The sequence below is a fragment of the Desmodus rotundus genome, chromosome 11 (genome assembly GCF_022682495.2).
Source record: "Desmodus rotundus isolate HL8 chromosome 11, HLdesRot8A.1, whole genome shotgun sequence".
Taxonomy (NCBI): domain Eukaryota; kingdom Metazoa; phylum Chordata; class Mammalia; order Chiroptera; family Phyllostomidae; genus Desmodus; species Desmodus rotundus.
Genome location: NC_071397.1, coordinates 3,227,747 through 3,235,867, shown reverse-complemented (window position 1 = coordinate 3,235,867; position 8,121 = coordinate 3,227,747). Strand labels below are relative to the sequence as shown.

General features: G+C 50.6%; 1 pseudogene; it reads right to left on the bottom strand.

Annotated features, from left to right (window-relative positions):
- Positions 1 to 5,301: 5,301 nt before the first annotated feature.
- Positions 5,302 to 7,125, bottom strand: LOC112302450 (peptidyl-prolyl cis-trans isomerase G pseudogene; annotated as a pseudogene).
- Positions 7,126 to 8,121: the final 996 nt, after the last annotated feature.

Here is an 8,121-nt window from a genome sequence, read left to right as displayed (position 1 = left end):
CACATAGCTAGTAAGTGACCCCAAAGCCCACTCACTGTCCATTCCCCACATGCCTCGTTTGAAAACTCAGAATTGGAGTTAATGGTGTAGCTGAGCGGATTGAGCACAGGCTGCCAACCAAAGGGTTGCCAGTTCAATTCCCAGTCAGGGCGTGTGCCTGGGTTGTGGACCAAGTACCCAGTAGGGGGCATGTGAGAGGCAACCACACATTGATGTTTCTCTCCTTCTTTCTCCTTCTCTTGTCCTCTCTCTAAAAATACATAAATAAAATCTTTTTTAAAAAAACCCTCATAATTGGGTATGAGAAATGAGGAACTTCCCACTAACTAGACCAATCCCCTAACCCTAGCACCTCCTTCTGCAGCTGTTCCCGGCACACAGGAATTTCTATGCTTAAAGTGTATCAAGATGTACCAGGAGGATGCAGCTCCTGGAAAAGCAAAGCCAGGTGGCCGTCAAGCAGATGAAATTATGCTCAACTTCACGAAGGGCTCGGGCAAGTACAAATTAAAGTGACAGTGAGACCCCTCAGCGCCAGGCCAGCGCGCTGGTAGCAATCACCAAGCTCTGAACACCTGCCGCCGCTGGGTGTGAGCGAGGGGCTCCTCACCCACTGCCGGCAGGGGCGTGAGGGGTGGGCCTTTGCAAAAGCAATCTGCAGTATCTTCCAAAACTAAACCAGGGACACTTCGACCCAGCAATCCCGTTTCTGGGCACACACGGACAAGTAACAAGGATTTTATCACGTCACAGATCACAGTAGCAAAAACAAGGAACATACTTATGCCTGTCTGAGGGGGGTAGTTTAGTAAATTAATAAAGGTGAATTTTATTACGTGTAAATAATCATATTTTTAAAAAGACCACTATGCGACCTTATAATAGTTCCTATGATGCAGAAAAATATGTTTAACAAGATTCCATTTATAGCATTGTGTATATGTAAATGCAGATGACACATTTGCATATGCCTGTATGAACACAGAGGAAAATATAGAAGGGCTCATTTTAGTTGTCTGTGTGGGTTTCCTGGGAGTGGAGATAATGCTGAGGTGAGGACCAAAGAACAGCCCAGAAAACAGGAAAATAGAAAAAAGCACAGACTTTAACATTACGGGTGACATGACTAAATGTTTGCACTTATGGGACAGTTATAAATGTGTGGGTATAAGTTTAAATTAAAATTTAAACATTTTACTTGTCAAAAGGACAGAGCTCGGGAGGAGGCGGCGGGTCTCCAGCCGCCCAGCTCCGGGCTCAGGCTGCCCCGGGATCCCCCGGGGCGCTCAGCAGAGGTTGCCCGCTCCCGGGAGGGGTTGCAGGCCGGTGGACTGGTCACGGCGCCTGCGGGCGCGTTGCAGCTGCACCTCGTCGCGGGCGGGGGCGCGGAATCCTTCACCTTTCTCGAGGGAAACAGACGCCACCGCCCTAGAGACCGCGCGGGGATTTTCCAGCGGGGGCGGAGGCTGCTGAAAGGCCCATTGTCGGCCCACGGAGGAGGCCGGCAGGGCGCGGGGGCAGCGAGGCCTGGGGTGGGGTGGCCGGGCGACCCGGGCTGTGCACCCTAGCACCGCACCGCGGCTCACCGGGGCAGCGCTCAGCCTGACGTCCGAAGACGCTCTGCGGCCCAGAGGCGAGTATTACCTGCAAGGGGAGCTGGGAGGTCGGGCCCAGAGCGCCGCAGCGTTTGCCGGTTTTTTAGGGCCCGGGAGGGGCTCACGCAGGCCCTGCGAGTTGTCTGTGTTTGTGGCTCCCCCTCCCTGGGGCCTAGCACGCTGCAGCCGCTCAAGCAACTTTCGCAAGGTGAATGACTAGGGCCTTTGACAGGCCATGTCTGGGGATGTCCCCTCGAGTTCCCCCAACCTCCCTCCAGAACCCTGGGCGACGTTCTTGTACCTCCAGAATCCCACCTGATGGGCTTCATCGCTGCTTTTCTGAGGCCTGCGCCCTCCCCGCAACCCCAGCACACTGCCCACGGTCTGACAGGGCTGCCCCCAGGACAGGGACCGTAGGGGGCACGTGTTATCACTTCCGCCCAGGACAAAACTACATGCAGCCCAACACTCAGTTGCTTTCTTCCCCCCAAATTCACTGAGCGAGCGGGCTCAGAACAGGGATGCTTTGAGTCGGCGGTCTTCTCCCTGTCTCTTGAACACAAATTTAATCAGGTCTTAGGTGTAGCCTGAGCGCTGGGCCACTCAGGAGGCCTGGTGGCAGAAGGACAGAGGTGTGACAGAACTTGTAGCTAAAACAAAACGAAACAAAACGCTAGAGCGCTGAGCTTCAGGGCTGCGTAGAGGGGCCAAGAAGCTTCTCCTGTTCCCTGGCCCTGGGCTGTTTGCCAAGAGGGAGGAAAATGCTTCCAGAAAGTGCAGCTCCGCGTTTATGGCTCCAAGGGAAAGATTTCCTACCTGAACTACAGCAAGACCTAGGCTGCATACCAAAATCTTCTAACTCCCTTTGTGACCAGAGAGATACAGGGGGCTGGGGGTGGGGAGGGAGGGAAAGAATCCTGGGCTTGGGGTCACAGGTCTGGATCTGAGCCACGGCCCTTGATCCTGGGAAAGGTCCTTGACGGTTCTCAGTTTCCACCTCTGTAGCCTGGGGACAATAGTTCCATTTCTTTCAAACGTAGGCTGCTAAATGGATGGGCGTGTGCCTATCTCAGCCCCGCACACACGGCAGGTCCTCCGTAAAAGGCTGTGCGTCACACAGATTCTTGCACACCCAGCATTATTCACAACAGCCAAAATGGGCAAGCAGCCCAAGTGCCCATCGGCAGGTGAGCGGATGACCACATTTTTTCTGTCCCCCCCATGGAATGTTATTTGGTCATCAAAAGAATGAAGTTCTGATCGTGGATGAAGCTTGAAAACACTGTGCTGAATGAAAGAAGCCAGTCACAAAGGGTCAAATATTGTGTGATTCCGATTATACGAGGTCCCTAGAACAGGCAAATTCATAGAGACAGAGAGTAAAATGGAGGTTACCAGGGGCTGGGGGAGGGGAAGTGGAGAGTTATTGCTTGATGGGTAAGGTTTTCTGTTTGGGACAATGAAAACATTTTGGAAATCGTGGTGATGGTTTTAAAACAGTGTGACTGTAACTAATGCCCCTTGAATTTGTACACTTAGAAATGGTTAAAATGGCAACTTTTATGTTAGGCATGTCCACCACTCCCCCCGCTGCCCACACACACACAGGCTGTAGTACATGATGGCGAAGAGCAAGTTCTGTTTTTACAGCTCTTTTCTCGTAGCTCCAAACTGGAATCGGCCCCAATGCCCACCGACGGCAGAATGGATGAGGTGCTGTGTACTCACACAGCGGCATGCCATGCCGTGGTGAGCGTACAGGGCAGCCACACACCACACTCCAGGTGAATCGCAGAGACATGATGTTGAGTGAGGAAGCAGCCACCAAAGAGAACGTCCTAAAGGACTCCATTCTCACAAAGCACCAGAACGGCAAAGCAAAGCGAATCTATGGTGCCAGAGGTCGCGATGGGGTTACCCTTGGGGAGTAACTATTGGCAGGGGGGACACAAGGGGTTTTGGGGGGCTGCCAACGTTCTATTTCTTGATTTAGATGCTGTTACCTGGGTAACCCTTCGGGAGCATCCTCCAAGCTAGTTTTCACTTATCATGTGTGTTTTCTGTATATGGTATATGTTTACTTTAATGAAGCCTTTTTTTTAGGGTTCTGGTTTGAGTCTTGGAGGAAGGGAATGGTGGACTAGAAAATAAAGCTACGGAGCCTGAGCTCCACACTCAGTGTGTGCCAAGCCGGAGACACTACGGAGCTAGATTCGCAACTCTCTACGCGGCTGTGATCACCACTGCCCCACTCCCCGGGCACCCCCGCTGTAAGCGATTAGGTTTTGAACTCCGAACAGCTGACTTTCCACAGCTCACACTGTCAGGGACCTGGAGGGGAGTAGGGTACACCCCAGCTCTGAGAAAAGACCCTGATCCCCAAGGCGCCAGCCTGTGGGGCACAACCCACCATTGCCCTGGGCTTGCAGGAGCACGGTAGGCATTCAGCAAATACTTGTGGGTGGACCGTGTCATAAAAATTCTTCAAGGTGCCCCGAGACCCCACCACCCCCTTGGGGAGCTGCTTGGAAGGACATAGGACCTGGGGGCCTAGAGAAGATGAGGCCATCCCTTCCCCTGACATGGGACACGTCCCACCTGCCTACTGGAGGCTGTGGGGACAGCTGACCTAAAACATTTGACTTGGCCCTGATTGACCCCAGCTCCCTCCTGAACAACCCAGCAGTTGGGGCTGGGGGAGGGGATAATTTATATTTTGTTTAGTGATGAACTGCTAAATAATAGATCTGGCTGGGGTTTTGGTTTCCCCCCCCCGCCGGCTTGACCACCGTGCTGGCCTGTTGACCCCATCGGCCAGTCATTCTGGCCCGGTGGGGACCCAGAGCTTGGTTTCTGCCCCCGGAGGCCTCCCTCTCTCCGGGGTGTCCGGGCCTCCCCCAGGTGTTGTGTTTGTTTGCTCCCCTGTCTGCAGAAGGCTTTGTGGGCCTCTGCCAGACTCTGGGTTTTTATGTGACCTGGGGCACACGGCCCTGGGGGAACAGGCTCCTGCTTGTGGGTGTGCCTCTCACGCACAGCTCAGGAGCAGCAGCATCTCCTGTCCTCTTTGTACTTCTCCCACCAAATGCCGTCTTCTTCTTTCTCCAGGTTCCTCTGCCTTTCCTCCTGTAGCAAACAGCCAGCCACTCCCAAAAGGCTCAGGGAGATTCTGAAACTTACCCAAGGTCATGGACTCATAAAGGTCAGAGCATATCTTTTGATTTGTGGTCCTGGCTTCTTTCCTTTGACCCAAGATGCCCTCCCTCTTGCGTTTGGAGATTGAGGCAGGGATGTCATTTTTGGAGTCTCTCCTCCTCTTCACCTCTGGCCCCGGAGCACAGCACAGTGCAAGGTCCTAAGCCTGTTTCCCTCCTTCAGTGTAGGCATCCCTGTCGTCAGTCCTGACTCACATGACATCTCTCCTCCTGGTTTTTCCTCTTTCCTGACGCCCTGCGTATGCCCCCTGGACTGGATATCAGAGGTCTGGCCCCTTGTAGCTTGCCTTCGCTTTCTTGGGCCTGTCGCGCATCAGTTCCTTTGCCCGCTGGTAATTCTCTGTCTTTCAAAAAGTGCTCTCTGTCCCAGCACCCGCTGAGATCACACCATCCTTCCAGGGAGGCTTCCGAATTCTTCCCTCAAATAGGTTCAGAGAACTTCCAGTGCACTGGCCCTTGTCCTAAGGGCTTCACACGTTCTACCTTGCACGACACTAGGAGGCAGATTCTTTCATCACCATCATCATCCCCACTTTTAAATTGAGGAGAATGGGCACAGGAAGGTTAAGTAACTTGTTCAAGGTCACACAGCTGGTAAGGGCTAGAGCTGCATGGTTGCCTCGGCAGTCTGCCTCTACAGCCCATGCTCTTTTTTGTTTGTCCGTCCCCGCTCCTGCTTCATGCTCCTCTTCTGCCGCTGTAACTGTGTTTGCCGTCAGTGAGCGCTCTCTCCTCCTAGACTGTGCACACCTGCCCTTTTCCTTGCGTTCATTACGATCGTGCTCCGTTTGATCGTGACTGCTTAGGCTTCTTACTTCTACCCCTTTCTGGGTCTTCTCCTCTCGAGGAGAATTGGACTTTTCTTTTCCTTTAGCAGTCTCATGATGCTTCTGGTGGCCTCGTCCGCTTTTCCTCGGGTCTGCTGTGCTTCCTATTGCTGTCCTTCCTCTTCGGTTTCTCTTTGCTTTTATTCCTACTTTTCGATTTGGCCCTTTTCTTCACTCGTTTTTATTATACTTATCTTTTTCTGAATTTCTTCTGACGTCTCTCTGGTTGCTGTTAGATGTTTATGGCCTTTAACGTTCTTTTCTGTTTCACTTTTTCTATTTGAACTCTCAGACATATGCTTGTGATCCGTTGTTTTTTTTTCTTCTCTTTATTCTAACTGGGCTTCTTTGATTTTCTTTTCTTTTATTTAACTCACTCGTAGCCCCTTTGGTCTATCTTTCAACCCTTGATATTCTTATTCTTTGAGCTTTTTGCATCTCTTGCCTCCAGTGTGGAGGAATCTCACTGCATCTGAAACGATCCTGTACGGGATCTAAATGGAGTTCGATAATGCCTTGGCTGCCTTCCTGTAATTTTCCTGCCAGACCTGGTAGCTAAAAGTCGCCTCTGGTGTGAGGCTGGGAGGTGGGTTATACACTCTCTCTCTCTGTCTCTTTCTGTTTTCCCTTTCTTTTTCATCAGCTTTCTTTCTTTTTTAGAGGACTTCCTTTCCTTAGAATCTGTTTTCAGGTCTGGGGGGGCCTCTGTCAGAGGACAGTAGGGCTGTGCCTCAAGATTTTCGGCCTCGCTTTCACTAGATGCGCTTTTCTTGCTTTTCTTTTGCTGCTTCTTTTCTTTCTTGTGTTTTTAGGAATTTTTTCAATGTTTCGTTTCTTCTTCTTTCTTCTTCTTCTCCTTCTTCCTTCTTTCTTCTTCTTTCTCTTTAGAGGCACTTTCAGAATCAGAACAGTCAGAAGCAGACTGGGAACCACTGGATGATGGGGAGGAGGAGGGGAATTTACACCTTTTCTCTCTTCCTAGCTTTAGATTTGGGGACCACAGCTGAGCGTCTGCACCTCAGCAAACGGTTCACTAGCTGCATCGGTCTTCTGTCTCCCTTGCAACTTCTTGACTGGAAATTGCTTCTCCAGATCACAGAACAGCCTGGTGCCTGTGTAAGTGAGGAGCTGGTTTCATTGTTACACAGAACTGCGAACCATTTGTATCCTTTCCTCTGGTTTCCTGTTGGCCGCTGACAATTCTCTGTTGTGTTCGACAGCAAACCTCTCATCCTCAAAAATCCGTCATAAATAGATTCCCCTCCTTGTCCATGTCCTCTGCTGAAGTCACCACCCAGAACCCGAAAATCTTGGACAACTCTGAAAGAGACAGCTCTTAGGATGTGGGCTCTGAGTCGATCCCCCCGCTCTGCCCTTGTTCCCTGTTCGCTTGAACAGGAGTTCACATATGTCTGGGCACACATCACAAAATTATTAAAAGACAGCTCTTCCAGCTGGTTGATTATTAATGGTGATATTTAAAAAAATCATGAAGCTGAACCCTTATTCCCATGGCTCCAATATTTCAATTTTTAAACAGAGAAAAAGTGAGGACAAGCTTATCCGGTCCTTTCAGCTCTGTTCCAGGACAGTGTCCCACTCCCGAGGTCCCATCCTTTAAAGCGCTTCAAACCTAGCGCCTCTGCCAGAAAAGCCCACACCCACCTCCCTCCCCGCAACCCAGTCCTGGAGTCTAGAGCCCATGCTCTTAACCTGGACAATATCTAATTTCTTACCTTTGTCTCTTCTTAATTACACAGCCTTGGGTGAGTTATTCAACCTCAGCATTGTGTACATGGCGAACCACCTGGGAGGCCATTGCAGATGCCGTGACCCTTCACCCCAGTAGTTCAGCACGTCTGTCCCGAGACCGGGAGCATTTCCCTGTGTAACCCGGGCACCCGGTCAGCTCAGGGCAGCTGACACGGATGCAGTGCTCTCATCTAATACCATGCTCATTTTCAATGTCCCTGTCTCAAACATGTCCTCTGTGGCCGTTTTTTCAGTGTAGAGTCCAATTGAGGACCACACACTGTATTTAGTTATAATGTCTGAAGAACTTCTTTATTGAGATATAATGTACATATCACAAAATTCACTCTTTGAAAGCACACGAGTCGGTAGTGCTTTAGTACGGGCACTGAGCTACACAACTATCACTACTTTCTAATTCCGGACAATTGTCATCGACCCAAAGGGAAGCCCCGTACCCCCAGGCCATAGCAAGCATCGATGTGCTTTCTGTCTCTGGTCACTTGTCTCCTCTGGGCATTTCGAATCCGTGGAATCACACGTGTGGCGTTTTCTGTCTGCCTTCTTTCACTTACCATACGTCTTCATGGTTCACCCATACTGCAGCATGTATGGGAACTTCATTCCTTTCTATGGTTAAATAATATTCCGTTACATGGATATGCCACATTGTGTTTGTTCATTCCTCAGTTAATGGACATTTGCTTTTTTTTTTTTGTCTGCTTTTTTGCTGCT